Source organism: Trachymyrmex cornetzi, unplaced genomic scaffold, assembly GCF_001594075.2.
Source record: "Trachymyrmex cornetzi isolate Tcor2-1 unplaced genomic scaffold, Tcor1.1 scaffold223, whole genome shotgun sequence".
NCBI classification, from domain to species: domain Eukaryota; kingdom Metazoa; phylum Arthropoda; class Insecta; order Hymenoptera; family Formicidae; genus Trachymyrmex; species Trachymyrmex cornetzi.
Window position 1 is genome coordinate 3,918,469 of NW_017296881.1, and position 14,154 is coordinate 3,932,622.

General features: G+C 42.0%; 1 long non-coding RNA gene across 1 annotated transcript in view; it reads right to left on the reverse strand.

The window, feature by feature from the left end:
• Positions 1 to 14,154, reverse strand: part of LOC108760238 (uncharacterized) — a 155,881-nt gene that overhangs the window by 93,137 nt on the left and 48,590 nt on the right. The gene's annotated exons all lie outside the window — the stretch shown is intronic.

Genomic DNA, 14,154 nt, shown 5'->3' on the forward strand with positions numbered 1-14,154 from the left:
TAGTAACTGGTATGTGCTATTGCTATCATAATTAAAGTACTCCGAACATAATAATCGCGATTAAGCTTACCAAGTGATATTCTCACGGGAACAATCGCACGTCTTACAAGCCATGGACGCATTAATTACATTTTTTTCCGAAAATGTACTAAACTAAAAGCCTCAGATGTTTTTGAAGACGATCTTTTTTAACCTAAAAATAAATTTAAGTCTGATTCCATCACATCTATGGTTTTCATTTGATTTTTTATTCTTTATTATTTTATTCAAAAATTCGAGTTAATAATGTCAAAGTAATTTTCCTCGTATCAAATAATAACTGATGACGTCTCGTCGGGCATCGGGACAATAAAGATTATCTCGATGGTCGAGGGTGCAAGAATGGGTGTTACCTCGTTACACGGTACCCCGGTGTACCTACTTACACAATCGCTCGCACGTTCCTTCAAACGCATACAGATACACACATATATGGAAGGGAGTATACGGTCTTATTATCGCGCCGGTGCAATTAAAGAAGGAAGCCTAGAAATTAGCGGGTGGCGGACGTAGGTAAGTATAGAGTTCGTGGTACGAGCCAGTGGCACCGACCACGAGAACCAAGGGGGATGGCTCGTTGAGTCTACGAGGAAGGAAAGAGTGGGAAAGAGAGAACGAAGTGAGATTGCGAGCGAAAGAGTGAGAGGAAGAACAAAGCTTCTGAATATGCATGGGCCAAACGGAACGGGACGAGGACGAGATAAGGGCCGACTTATTTTTCCTGCCTTTCATTTTGTACCATCCTTATTTTATTTTGGCGCTAACTGCTACCGCTACCCGCTACGCCATCGGAGATGGTCCCTGTTCCTTCCTTTCCCTCGAACTCGCGCAAAACCATCGTGTAACTTGAAATTTTCTCATCGTTATTTAATATCGCGTACAATTTTATCTAAAAAGTGTCGAGAAAGCAGCTGCCGTGAAGTGGCATGTTACATTTTTTCAACACGTAATCGTTCGTCGTTGTTGTAAAAAGAAAATCTGCATGAGAGAAGAACTGCTTAAGTTTTATAGTAGGTATATAATTACGAAAGCTATAAAAATGACATAAACTCGACAATTTAAATTTTTCTACCGCGTACTTGGAACGTTGTTTATTTTAAACATTGTGTTTAATTATCATTTGTCATTTTACATAATATAAATAAATCTGTATGTGTGTTTTAAAATATAAATTATAAACAAATTGAAATTATGAAAGAAATGTATGAGACAAATGCATATATAAATGGATATTTTTAAAATTTTAGAATTTCATGACGAAAACTTACAACAATTTGTCGAAATGTTCATTATTTCTTGACAATAAAAATTCAAAAAATGCCTTCTTAAAAATACTTAATTAAAAGGGGTTTCTTTGTGATTCAACGGATATTTCTCTGGAACATCCTGAACAATCATTCCCGACAAGTTCCGAGGGCGGACTAGAGTAGAGTAAATGTTGGGGCGGGAAGAACACTAATAGGGCATTAAATAAAAATATTCATTAGCAACCGAAACTCTGGGTATCCCGGACCACGGTTTTATTGCTTTATGGAGCTTAATTGTCGGAGGACCGTGTCGAGACATTTACTTTGCAATTTATTTATTAAAAGCAATAGATTTCCTCTTTTTATTTGACTTTCATAGTGGTATCAGTTTTAACAGTTATCATGAGCTGTCATAATCAATTAAAAAATTCGCATATATAACTCTGACTCCATTTTCGTCGTGAAGTTTTTTAACTAGAAAAAAAATTGAATTTGACACTAAAATTTAATTTAAAAAATGGATGGAGTAAATCCTTTTAAATATGCAGCTGGTTTTATTTTCGCGTTTAAACGTGCTTAAATTGAAAAATGCATAATATTCGATAATCTAATACATTTATGCAACATTTTTACATATTGCGACACATACGTCCAGAAAATCGACCGTGTTTTGATCCACCACGTGCTGCATCGCATTAACTTTCGACCTATGCAGACCTAGGTGTACACGTGATAGCACAGTAACAGTCACACGTTTCGAGAGGGTAGGTTGACGGAAAGGCCGACAAGCGAATATATCCCGAAAATTGCGATTAGTATGCGCCTTGTCGTGTCGCGACGCGCCCTGCGGGCTGTCCTCAACGCGTCACGACAAGCGTTGCGCCTAACAGAACTCACTTCCTCTTTCCCGCGATGGCTGATCGGAGAAAAAAAGGAATCATGAATATGCATTGGGCGGACCCCGGGCACAACCGTTTGTTGTCGTTGTTTCGCACCCGGCCATCCGGGGCCCCGAGGGCCCCGAGGATCGTCGAGGTCATTCGGCATTCTCAACCGTATGGCCCATGATAAATAAGATTGCAATTACGAATGCATACCGCTGCCTAGCTCACTCACCTGCCTAGCCGTATTTAGTATTACAATTGATGGGGGTTGGACCGAATAATCGGTTCGCGACATGTTGAATAGATTCTAAGATAACTGTGTAATTGGTACCGAATGACCTCGCGTTATGGAGGAGCTTCGGGTACCAGCTCGCGTGTTTATTTTTGCATAATGCATTCCGTGTCGGAGATGCGGGAAGTTGTGCGGTCAAACGAATTTTCGAAGGTCAATTAGTATGGTTTCCAGCGGCAAATGCGCCTACATGATGTACCGGTCCACCTGCTCGTTGACTTATGGCATTGGGTAATCCTGAGAGGATAGTCGGTATAAAGGCACGCTACTTGTATGTCAGATAATGTAAGAATATTTTTTAAATTTTCGTTGGGGGTGGAATTGTAATGGTAATGTTCACAAAAAGGCATATGTGCTTTTACACGCTCACCTGCTTCGATGGTATTCAGTATAATCGTGCTGCATTATATTCGACGATGAAAAATGATTTTAATTATCTCAAAACTAGATAAAATATAACAAGCAATCACTTTTTTAAAAGCACATATACAGAGAATACCTGCAAAGGAATTAAATTTATAATGTATCTGAAGTCTAGTAAGTAAAAAAAGTTTACATAAACTTATGTCTAAAACTGATTTATTAATAAATTATAAGTGTTCCAAGATTTACAAACAGAATACATTTACTACTATTTCTAGTACAGTAGGAATATTCGAAAGTCTTTATTTCGACGAATGGATTTTAATTATTCATTGTAATTATTGTAATAACTGCTTACAATAGTTATCAGTAAATATTACAGAAATGTAAATGTTCAAAAATTCTTTCTTTTTTAAAGGAATACAGACTACCATTTGTCGAACTAATAATTGTAAATTTTAATATTCTTTCTCTAATATTCTTACTGTACTAAAAATGGTAGTAATATTTTTTACACAAAAAAAAAAGCATTTTCAAATATAAATTTATATGAACTTTTTCCACCTACTCGACTTCATTAGTACACTATATAAGTTTGGTTTTAACATTTATGGACACCCTGTATATGTTGATACTCGCGCTCGTTAAAACTTTGTTACTAATATTCGTAACGTCATCGTATAATCAAAAGTGTTCGTATGAGGGTAATTACGGATGAATGCAATTGAATGGCAATAACGGGACAATTCTGTGAAACTATTAACCATTATTATGGAGCGATATAAAGTTCTACCAGTAAGGAATGCACTGCACGTTCAAATTTTATTAATGATATGATTATCTGACAAGGCAACTTAGCTTCGTCATTGCCATTAGCGCGTATTGATAAATGTTTGCCTGACTTTAATCTTCACAAACTACTTGCAGAATAATGGTAATTATAGTGCTGGTAGGCTATAAATAAAACAAAGTTTTAAACGAAAAAAAAAAAATGTTTTGTAATCATTACAATAGTAAATTTCAATCAGTAAATACAGTTTTATTAACATGATTGTATTTTTTAAACATTGACATTGACAAGGGGTATGAAGAGAATAATTGTTTTAATTTAAATATATCCACGAACATTAACTAACAACTCTATTTCGTAGTAGATTTATGCTGCTCATCGTAAATAATCATCTTATAGATCTTCTTAGCGAGTGAATACACTCCGTTGAGAAACGGAGCGAAGTGTTCGCTTTGCGTAAGCTTCGGGAATAGAGTAGGGTAGAGGCGAAATTCAGTACGGGAAAGGCTAGCCAGCAGCACCCCTTCGCTGGCCGCTGCGCTGCGGCAGGAAGGAAACGCGAAATAAATATAGCGAGGCGCAGCGGCGAGCTTGGGAGCGGCATGCGGCGAGGAACGGCGGGCGGAGTCCGCACCGGGGACTGGAACTGGAACTGGACGGCAGTCCGGCCAGAAAGATACATATTTTTAAATATTTTAGTCACGGTCCGCAATCGCCTCGTCACGCAGCCTTGCCACCTACTGCCTGCTACCCATTACGTACCTACTACTTACCAGGTACGTGCCTGGGCATCGCCGCGGGTACGCCGCGCGTTTCTGGCTTCCTCGTAACCCGTTGCCGTTTTCTCTCTGTCCCTTTCTATCTTTCTCCCTCTTTCCTTTGTAACTATCCGGTGTACTATGGCGCGCAACACGCGAGCTCTCTGTTCGCCGGCCGGCGTGTGCGTACGTTTCGCGTGTGTATCGCCGTATCGCTCGCACGGCTCCACGTCTACGGGAGAGCTTTTGCTGGTCGAAACGCTTCGACTGCGTTGGGAAATGTAACTGCCGCAATCGTCTAACATCGTTGCAATGTCGTCTTGATGGCTGATGTTGAAGATGACGACAGTACTTTACACGGTTCCCTGATACATTTCTGAATCTCATTATGAATGTTTGATTTGGAAAAGAAAAGATCAAGTTCGATAAAAATAAATGCACTATAAAAGTGCATAAAAGTTAAATGTTTCTTATTGCTTTTTTTAAAAAACTGAAATCTTGCGAAATGAAATAGATATTCTTTATTTGTAATTTGTCGAATTATTCGATAGCAATGTTTAATAATAAGATAATTTCTTAATATTGCCAGATTAGAGACTGTTATATTGAAATTAAAATCGAATGCTGAACGAAGATCGACGCGTCTTTATACTGAATGTTCTTATCTATATTGCGCATATATTGCATCCTTTTATCCTTTTAATACTCATAACAAAGTAATGTCACGCATTTTTGCTATTTCACTTTGCGAATGAATTTTAGCGAATTTATATATGATACATATTTAGATAATTTTTGTACTGTACATACATGTTACATTATCCGTATTCCTTTTTTAATAGAATACCGGATGTTCTCGAGTCGTCATCTTGACCGGACATCGTGCGTTCAAGGCTTCAGGCACGGAAACGCGATTCTTTTGTCTTACCGCTCTGCTGAGTGCTGTTTTGTGCACATCAGCTTTTTTTTCTTCATTAGATAGAACATCAAGAAAGAGAGAGTTACCATTTTATTTAATGAGATTACGATATACATTGTTAATTCTGAATAAAGCGTAAATAATAGAAAATCAATTAATATCAGTATATCAGATGTTAATACTTTAGAATACAGACATTGACGTCTATATAATAGACATATTACATTTTCTATTAACTACAATTCTTTACATTGAACAAAGTAATTTCTCGTGAACGTTAACGGAACTCGGAGACAGTCCCTGCGATCTCAGCAAGCTTAACGAGGATCATCGCGAAAGATCAAGCGACGAGGAAAAGGTTTTCACGGGTGGAAAGTGAAAATCCTCGCTAAGGTGGAAGCGGATTCGTTCTTAAGTACGCGGGATCTCGCGCGGATTCGAGAAGCTCGGCGACTAGAAAGAGCGGTGGCCTGACACGAATTTAACGAGTAGACGCGTCATTAAGGGGGTGTTGGGTACGGGGCTATAAGCCGAATGGGTGGGGGGGCCGTGCGGGGGCGGACGGTTGCGGGCAGGGTGTAGCAAGCTGCGGTGGAAATGAAGGCACACCGTGCCTGGAAAAATGCGAACCTCCATCTCCCCGCATACATTTCCATATATCAACCCATCCAGCTACGCTTGGTGAGAGCGCGACGGCGCTCGCTCGACGGCGCGGGCGAGCGAGACGCGACGAGCGAAGGAGAGCCTGTGGATAAGGGGGACCAACGGAATAAATCCAACTAATTAGACGAGAAAAACCGCGGATTAATTACCCGTCGCCTTTGCCTCTTCCTACCGGCCGTCTCTTCACCATCCTTCTCCCGACTCTTGCACCCTTCCGGCTGGCCGAGCGCGGTAAACAATTTTTCATTCCGCGTTCGGCGTGGCGTTTCGTCCCTCCGGTCTTGTACATCGGACTTTTGCGGTCGTTATTTAAAGTTTCTGAGACGTTGTACGAACAATTATTCACGTATATAATCAATTGTGTTTAAATGTAAACTATGTTTTCTAAATATAGGATTCTTTATATACTTAAATAGTATATTAATACATCAACAACTATAGCCTAATTGCTAAAGAATCTATTTTCGTTTTTTCCCTTTATATACGCAAAATGCTGATTTGCCGAATAAAAGATTCGCATTGCCCTCTCTCGGAAGGCAAATACTGGAACGAAAGTAAAAGTACGAGGACGACAGAGACGTGAAGATTACCGGGGAGTCTTTACAGCGCATATAGTTGTATACATGCATACATACATACATACACATGGGCACATACCACCCCCGTGTGAAGCTACGGAAGCTTTCTCGCGATGCGGAGTGTTTGCGAGCCGTTCGAAAGCTCTCAGGTTCCAGCGAGTCCGTACCGAAAGAGGGTGGTGGTGGAAACGGAAGGATAGAAGGCTGAAATGCAGATTTCGCGCGACTCTTGAACCTCGAAAGCACCTCAGTCCCCTTGCTCGCATCACTCCCACACTCCTCCTCCTCTTCCCTCTTTCCTTACTCCACTCTTACTACTACGATTCACCTTTTCCCCATTCTCGACCTTTGGCATCCACCGTTTCTCATCCTCTCATGTCTTTCATGCCTCTTGCTGTGGCCCTACTTCTCATCCCCTCCGATTTACTTAGCGCTTAGACTCACTTTAGGGCTTCTAGGGTATCGTCCAAAAGGATATCCATCGGTGACCGATTGTTTGGATTTCACTGAATACAGAAGTGTTTATTTGACGTTATGACTACGCATAGCGTAGGCTGTTGATAACTTGCTGTATAATATTAATTAATATTTTTCGCTAATGTAAAAAACAAGTTACTCATTAGCATAAATCAATGCGGCAGTTTAATCAATTTTATAGTTTCAATCGCATTTCATATTGCGTTCTCTTTGTATCTCTAATAAATTTTATGAATATGTGTGCGTTGCATACACATATATATATACTCTATGCTCTGATATAATCAAAATTTTTCCATACGTTTCGACTTCATAAATTCTCGAAGGAGACATTAAAATACGGGTCTCTTTCCATTCTCGCGAGATTGTCTTAGGCGTCATAAATTCACCCCGAGATTTCTGTCAAACTATGCCGTAGGACAGAGCCTGGCGCATCCCGCGCGTTTTCCCGGATATATCTGAGAGTCTAATAATTCATTTTATGGAAATATCGCCGACCGGGAAAGCTCGGTCAGAGGACGCGGCGCGTTCGGTGGCGAGACGGGGGAGCGCCGTGACACGACCGGAGGACAGCATATTTTCCCCGAAATTTAGCGTGGCCGATTTCGAGCCAATAAATCAAACTGACCAGTTCCGGGGAACGGCCCGGTCCGGATCTCCATATCGAAATTCCTTAGCATATAGAGTGCAAGCTTGCGTAACCCCTCGGACTTCGTTCCGAGGAGTTACTTTGAACCGAAAGAGACGTTAGTCGCCCTGTCTGCTTCTTCAGTGAGTATCCCTTGCGACTCGCGGGGGTGATGGTGGTCCACCAGAGGTTGGGCTCGTTTTACGAGGCGAGTTCTGTATGGAGATGGTTGGCAGCAGCGGCGGCGGCTGCGGCGGCGGCGGCGGCGACGGCGGTGGCTGGTTGACTGAATAAAAATTACGGAATATGTTGCATATAAAGTAAGTGAAAAACAGACCGAGATGATGAATTACCGCGGGAACAAGAGGGGGTAGCGAAGATAACGCCCAGCGCCATCGATCACCGGCCATGGCCAGCAATGACGCGACCTCTTTTCTCCTCGCCTCGCCGACTGCCGCCTCCCTATGTCGCGAAGGAGACTATCGTCTACTTCCTTCTCACCCGATCTCTCACCCGATACACAGAGAGGATCTATCAATTTCTTACTTCCTGCCAGAAGCTAACACATCGCGGGTTCAAATGACGCGCGGTTAAACAAAGAGCTCCTGTACTTCGCGTTATTAATGGTAGCTTTGCCTGAAGAGCCTTCGTGAATTTGTTTCAAAAATATTAAAGAGAAAATTACTTTTCTAGGGGGAATATTAAGCGTGTAATATTTATCTTTAAATAGCATATCTTTAAATAGCTTAAATATCAGTGCAGAATTCTCTGGTAATAATGACCGCGCTTTTCTCAAATAAGATATGAATCGGATAATAAGATGTAATTTTATTAATGAACTTCTTAATATGAATTTTGCATTTCTGAGACTCGTCTTGCGATAACAGAGATTAAGGAATTTCTACACATTAATTTTGACCGCGATGTGCGAGCACGTGCACGAGCCCGGTGTCTCAGACCATATCAGATAGGTCAGCCTTCGTTTCGGCCTTTTTCCGGTGATATAGGCGACGCTCGGCGTGACGGTTACAGTCATGGTCTTCCTCTCGCTTTCTCTCTCCCGTGTCACCCTTGGCAATCCACCCCGTCTGCCGGCGTGTAAAAGCATCTGACGCGCTGTCCCAGCAGGCCTCCTGGGCTCTTTAGATCGTATCACGGAGGTCACGGTGCTTATATGCCGGCCGCTAACATATTTTTAAGTACCGACGATAGCGTCTACCGGACACGGCCAGCGCGCGCACCAAAACGATATAGCTCGACGACAACGACGACCGGTAGGCATATAGGCGAGGAGTAAGAGCGTGATCGTGGATGCGCGTTTATCATGCGAAAGAGATAGAGCTGGAGGAAGAGAGAAGCCGTATGAGCCGAACGCGCGTGGGTACTTGTTACTTGCGCCTGCTACCCAGGAGAATGGCACCTGTCGCGCAAGGTGTGCTTCCAAACTTCTTCTTCCTTCCTTACGATGATATGCTCGGTGAAAAGAAACGGATAATTATATAACTGATGATATCGAGGAAAATTGTGTTTCTATTCGAGATATATCGTCGGCCACCATGGTAGATGTGCTTAATAAAACAGAAACAATATAATAATGGAAAAATATTTTTATACAATATTCTTCTTCTCCATATCGAAAAGGTCCGTCAATAAGAAAATTAGATTTAAAGGTCAGCATCCATAATTTGTTCTTATTTTAAGACCGTATTAAGTATTCTAAGTACAGTCTTAAGATGCTAATATGGCTTTGTAATTGACTTATAACATTTTAAGACTGCACTTAAGAGGGTCTTAAATATAAAAACCGACCATGAATGATACTGGCCTAAGCATTGTTTAAAATGTCAATCTTTTTGATTGTAATTAAAAAGATAAATTGTCTCTTACAGTAAAGTCAATGGCCGTGTTCAAGTTAATCGAAGCTGCTAGTCTATTTGCCGAGCAACTGAATGTGATTGATTGAATTTATGAGTAAGTACCAATCATGTTCAACTACTCAGCGAGCAAACTAATTGCTTTGTCGGCTTCAACACGCCTCTTGTTAAAGTAGCAAAGCCATCATACGAGAATTAATGAATTTCATTAAATTTAATATAAGATTTTTGGAATCGCCGGCGTTGAAACGTGTAGCGTTCGTGCGATCAGACGAAAGGTGGATATTTCTCGTGTATATCCGCGTACGTGTGAAAGTGTAAGTTTGGCGTCCAGTGCAGGTGAAGGCTTGCCGCGCGCGCGTGGAGCAGGTGGACCAACGATCTTCGGGGCCAGCACGGCCCATGAACCAACACGGCTGACCTCGGACACCGGAGCGGCAATCGGAGAGATCCGGACAAGACTCCTCTTGCAGCTGCGCTTTATCGTTTCGCGTGTGTGCGTACCGATGTACAAAGGCCGATCGTGCATCACTCAACTCCGATACGGGGTGATAAACAGCTGTATCTCGTTAAATCAATCTCATCACATTTCCTTGATATTCAATGCTAGATATTTCCGCGTATTTCGAAATACTTTTAAAGTTCCGGCTACTTTCTTTACGTTAATCTTTATAATAATCTTATATTTTTTGTACATGGACTAATCCTTACCGTTATTTTATATGTATTATACAATGAATGTCTTAAATCAAGTTTTCTAAATATTTATGATAATAGTTTCCATGTGTCTGATACACTCTAAAAAATAACGGTATCTATATAATTCTCACTACGTTGGTGTTAACACCAATATGACGTGGATTTAACACCATGGGTCTTAAATTTACATCATGATGGGGTTGATATAAATAGAGATTTGAAATCCACCCCATGTTGGTGTTAATATTGACTAATACAGTGAAAATTATATAGATACCACATGGATTAAATCCACACCAGAGGTATTAAATCCATATCGATATTTTTTAGGTGGTATGAAAAAGTATACAGAACGATACATTATCATTTACATTTAATTGAATATTTCAACACTTTCTTTAGTTTCTTTAATAGAATTGTAGTAGGTCTTTGGTAGAATCGATTGTATTTCTTTAAATATACAACTGTGATACTTCTAGATATTCGTTTGCGATTGAAAACTGTGCTTCCTGCTCCGTTTGAAAATTCATTATCCAATGTCGTTGTTACGGTGGGTGCGGGATAAACTTGCAATGAAAAGCTCACTTTGGCTGTGTTACCGCGAGATCGGCGCCTAGGACACCGGCCTCAGGATAAGGTCCTGCGAGCTTTCCCGAGATCCCTACATTATCACGTGGGTATGCGCATCCACAGGATGGGCGGAGGAGGGTTTGGCATCGAGGATGCAAACCCCCGAGAGGCAAGTAGATCCCTGCATTGGGCGAAGCTCTCTTCCTCGCTCTGAGCGAGAGCTTTCGCGGTAAAGCGCGGCGCTCCGCAGCCTGGCGACTTCCGGCAGCTGGCCTCCCTACAGGCTTTTCCCGGAACTACAGTTCCGGTGAGAACTTGCGGTACATTGCGACGTGGCGCAAGGGTGATCCCTTCTTTATCGGCGCCCTCGGAAACATTGGCTCGTCTTCTTTTAATTTTTTTTTTTTTGTACTGGTAGACAAGAACCTAAGATGTTGGAAAGACGGTTGTAAAGCAGGAGACGAAGGAGTCGTCGACCGTGCGTCGTTATAAGAAGATATTGCGCGAGATACATGGGCGCACTGTCACGGCTGGCGCACTGCGCGATCTAACGCGGCGGCAACGTGTGCCGCTGTCATACCAATTAATCGCCGGGAGATTCTTATCGCCATGGGATGTTTTCAGTCACGGGCTTCAGTCCTCCTCTCTGGTCTTCGTTTCTCTTTCCATTCCTCGTACTCTCCTTCCTACTCGACATCGCTGTCACGATGTCCGTGTCCGTGCCGTGTACGCACGCCTCCCGATCTTAATTTATGAAAATCGCGTAACGCGGCCGTAGAAATTGGCTGCTTCGGGAAACTACGACCGTGGTATTGGCGGCGGAAGTTCTTTCAGATACCTGTGCGCGCAGCAAGTTCACCGCTCGATAGCTCGCGGATCGATTTGGTGTCATAACCACGTCCGCTGCTGCGACGTGACGATGGCTTCGCTAAGCGATATACCGAGAGTCGCTTTAGTAAGAAAAATACCGCTTTCAAATTTCACGGAGTTTTGAGACTCTCTTGCTTTCTTATTTCGTACGACAACAAAAATTATGTGCGGTAGACGAACGAAAAAATTAACCTCTGACAATAGTTGTAAATTTAAAGATATGAGATGAATTATCAATTAATTATATCCCGCATTTGTAAAATAATAATCCTATAACTCGATTCATCAGGAAAGGAGTCTTTGGTCGATATTTATAGTCTGTTTTTATTTCAAAACTATGTTAAGTAATGTTTTAGAAGATGCAAATATGGCTCTAATTGGTTCATGACATTTTAAGACCACTTAAAACAGTCTTAAATATAAGAACCGACTATGAATACTGAACATATAGCCACGACTGAAACTTATTAATAAGTGAAAAAATCTAAATCTAGAAAGTGAAATTAATACGCAAGACAAGGTCAATCGCATAATATAAATATTAGATTGTAATACTGGGATTAAAGCTGGTATTTTCATAGTCGATTTCAAACTGTCTTAAGATATTGTAAGCCAACATGTCACAAAGCCGCAAACATCTTAAGACATTGCTTAAGACGATCTTAAAATAAGAATCAATTATGAAAATGGTTTAAAGCCTTCAAATTCCTGATGCTAGGAACCGGTTTGAGATTTCGGATAGAGAAAGAATTAATCGATCACGTTTAAACAATTGGTATATGACCGAAATGTAATTAATTAATTCTTTTTCTATCCGACATCTCGAACCGATTTCTAACATCGTGAACGCAAGCCTTAAAATTGAATATTAGAAAATATTTGGGAAGAGAGGAAGAGAGAAGAAAGAGAGTTTCACGGCTGCTCCGTTTATTTCGGCGGCTGATGCCGACGTATTGTTATATCGTCCGATCCATGGGAACGTCGTTTTGTATTCCGCGTAAGTACCGAGAGCCGACCTCGCGGTGTGTGAATGAAATTCAAGGCGGGTCGTCGGTCAGTCCGGTAGGTCGGGCGGGATCTCGCTTGTCCTTGTCCCGTTCTTGCATGTCGTCGAGGACGTGGATCGACGCGGGCAAAGAATGATACGTGCGCGTGTGCGGGATGCGAGAGAACGTGGGAAGATCGCGCGAGAAAAATCGGTCGACTATTGCGACGATAGGATTCGTATGATGCCTCGACGAGGCGACGGTGAAGCTCCACGACGAAGTTGTTCCCACATATTTTCTTCGGAACTCCTGCGAACAGTGATCTTCATAGTGAAGCATATAAATGGGAATATTATGAAACTATGAAAGGAAATAGTGCAAAGAGTTGATGGTTTTTTTATTTCGATTATTAATTTATTAATAAGTTGAAAGAGAGAAAACAAAATTTCTATTTTCTTAAACATCGATACATTTAAGAGGAGAATTCATCGCGGTTGAACTTTGCAATTAGTTTTCCGCAATTAGTTCTCTTTATTTTTCCCCGCCTGATATCAAGTCACAATTTTGGTGAACTTTCGTAAAGTGGATGATGCCTGTAGGGATGCAGGATATTGCGGGAGATAAGCTAGAACCGGATATGGGGAAAACGCGCGATAGATGCGTTTCGGTTCGCATAGACAGCCACTGCGGAGCTGACGGCAGTGGAGAAAACGAGGACGGTGAAAGAGAGGAAGCGAGAACGAGCCGTGTAACCGGAGGGAAACAGAAATAGAAGCGGCGGATGGATGGAAGAAGAGCGAGGGAGAGAGCATCTCGCGAACAAGAGGAAGCAGCGAGTGATTGATTTTTGTCGTGGCTTTGCCCGACAAAAAATGGCGGTTGCCGTCCCCAGGGGGCGGCGCTAATCACCAGACCGTGCAGCACCGTGAGTCTCTACTGCACTCGCCTCGAAAGCACTCTACCGTGCATCGGTGCCTCCGATGTATGCATACCTACCCACCGTATATATGCATGTATATATAGATATATACATATATGAACGTATAAGCGACTATACTGACACACGTATATATATTTCACGTATGCGTACGAGTCGCATGTTCACTCACGTATGTATACGCGTATGCGCGAAAACGAGAGCGCACGCGAGTGAGCGGTGTCCCCTCGCGCGTTAGAGCTCGCGAGAGAGCACATCGTGGAGTCAGGAACAGGATGTAAAGCGACGACTATGACGACGGGAAATGGAATCGCGCAGCGATCCCTTTGTTCCCAAGCTGGAACGAGAGGAAAAGAACCACGTAGATGGGTGCCGGATAACTTTGCCGGGATAGATAAAAGCGATGGAAGGAGTTCTATGTACGCGTTTGTCCGATTCCCAAGTTCGATCCAGATGAAGGAAAAACGAGGATGGTGTCGATAGACGCGACACGAATGTTAGATCTAGCGTTAAAGGCACTAGATAGAGATCGAGTCATCTACCATACAGCATAGACCATTCCAGCAGTATTGCAACAACA